We start from the raw sequence: 2,575 nt of genomic DNA, 5'->3' as shown, positions 1-2,575 counted from the left end.
AGGGATGCTCTGAGTGCTTTTGTGACCCTGGATAAGGCCTCCTCTGGGCCTGTCACTTTCCGCCTGGTACTGCGGCTATCTTTGTAGTTGAGTTATCTCCGACACCAGGGTGGGAGCTCCTCGGGGGAGGATCCCACAGCACACAGTTCCTCTTTGTATCCCCCCAGCACGGGCCAACGTGGGCACCCACCGGCAGTCAGCTCTCCAACAGGTTCAAGCAAGCTCAAGAGCACTCCGGCCTCACCTCTCCCAACCAGAAATCAGTTTGGGGTTCTTCCAAACTGATGGCCACAGAGATGGTATCTGCCTCCTGGGGCCGAAGCCCAGGGTGTGGTGGAGTGACAATCTGGGCGGGCTCCTCCTCCCTGCCCTCCCGACGCTGGCCGGGGGCTCCCCCCACCACCAGCCCTGCCAGAGATCCGCCGGGGGAGTGGGATTTTATGCCGGTCCGCAGGCCCTGGGGGGCCCCACACCGAGGCACGCAAGTGGCACGGCTCAGTGAGGAGCCGCGCCAAGCAAAGAGGGCAGTCCTGGTCGATCCAAGCTGGCTGGCCCCGCCCCCACCCAAGAAAATGGAGGCAGCACTAGTGCCGGTGCCTAGCCTGGTGTGGTAGGTGGGAGCCAGGCGGGCGTCTGCCCCGCAAGCGGGGCTGGGCTGAGGGTCACTCACTGATCTCACAGAGCTGGGCCAGTCCAGTGCCTTACTCTCCATTTCTGCGTCTTTCTTGGCCTTTGTTGCCTTGGGCTGCTCACTCGGTCCCACAGCGCGGCTTGGGTGCTCTCAGGAATCTTCTTTTGTGTTGGCCCTAAAACCTTGAATCTGTAGTTGCTTTTTTGTCATTGTAGATTAGTTGATCAATGTTAGTTGCTTTTTTGTCATTGTAGATTAGTTGATCAATGTTTTATTCATTTTTTGTTGCTCTTGGAAATGCAAATAGTACTCTGGCAGCACAGTGCACACTTCTCAGGCTCGTGCTGTCTTCTGGCACGCCTGCTCCAGACCCGTTGCCATCTTAAACTCTGGGCAAAGACTTTATGAACACGACTCCAAAAGTACAAGCAACAAAAGGAAAAATAAACAAATGGGATTATATCACACTAAAAAGCTTCTGTACAGCAAAAGAAACAATTAATAGCAAAAAGAAAATCTATAGAGTGGAAGAAAATATTTTCAGACTATGCATCCAACAAGAAATTAATATCCAGAATACAAGAAACTCAAACAACTTAACAGTAAAAAAAAAAAAAAGTAACCTGATTTAAAAATGGGCAAAGGAGCTAAATAGGCATTTTTCAAAGGAACATATACAAATTGCCAGCACACACATGAAAAAATGCTCAGCATTACTCAGCATCAGGGAAATGCAAACCAAAACCACATTGAGATATCTCACCCCACTTAGACTGGCTAGTATTGAAGAGAGAGAACAAAAAATTCTGGTGAGGATGCAGAGGAAGGGGAACCCTCCTAACTGTTCATGGGATTGTAAATTGGTGCAGCTGTTATAGAAAATGGTATGGTGGTTCATCAAACAACTACAGATAGAACTGCCATACTATTCAGCAGTTCCGCTGCTGGGTTTATACCCAAAGGAATGGAAATCATCACATCAAAGGGATACCTGCACTCCCATGTTTATTGCAGCTCTATTTAACAATAGCCAATCAACCTAAATGTCCATCATCAGATGACTGGATAAGGAAAATGTGGAATGTTTACACAATGTGAGACTACTTAGCCATAAAAAAAGAATGAAATCCTACCATTCACAGCACATGGATGAGAGAAAATTATGTTAAGTAAAATATGCCAGGCACAGAAAGAGAAATACCAAATGTCCTCACTGGTAAGTGGGAGTTAAAAAATAAACAAGTAAATTTTTTTAAAAAGAGAAAGAAAGATACATCAATTGCAATAATACATTGAACTTTCAAAAGGAGAGAACAGAACTGAAGTTACCAGAGGTGAGAAAGGGGGAAGGGAGGAAGAGTGAGGGAGGAGTTGGTAAGGGGCCCCAAAAACCAATTACATTGTATAATGTTGAGAATAATAATTATCCTGATTTGAGCATCACATATTTCACACAGGTATTGATATTCAACTCTGTACCCCACAGATATGTACAATCGACTATGTTTCAATTAAAAAAAAATTCCAAAAGATGTCTCAATAAGGTAAGATTTTTTAAGCCCCAGTGATACAATCCAATCTCTACCATTAAAAAATAGAAACCTGAGTAGTTCTGGAGTAAAAATACAAAGCCTTTCTCAATCCTCTTAACTTTAGTTAAGTTGCCTAACCTATCTGAGTTTTATTTTCCATATCTGTAAAATGAGGAGGATTACAACTATCTTACAGAGGTATTTTGAATATTAGAGATAATGTATGTAAAAGTAATAATGTAAACTTTAATACACGTGGCCCTGGGATAAAAGGAAGAATTGGAAGTGTGATGGTGAGATGAAATGAAAAGATAAATGGTGGCTCATCGAGAGATTAGATGTGGAGGAGTGATTAAAAATTAGTAAATAACGTTCTCTTCTTTCTGAAATTTTATCTGCGCACCCAGCTGGA

This window comes from Galeopterus variegatus, unplaced genomic scaffold (assembly GCF_000696425.1).
Source record: "Galeopterus variegatus unplaced genomic scaffold, G_variegatus-3.0.2 Scaffold10839, whole genome shotgun sequence".
NCBI classification, from domain to species: Eukaryota; Metazoa; Chordata; class Mammalia; order Dermoptera; family Cynocephalidae; genus Galeopterus; species Galeopterus variegatus.
This window is presented reverse-complemented; position numbering follows the sequence as displayed.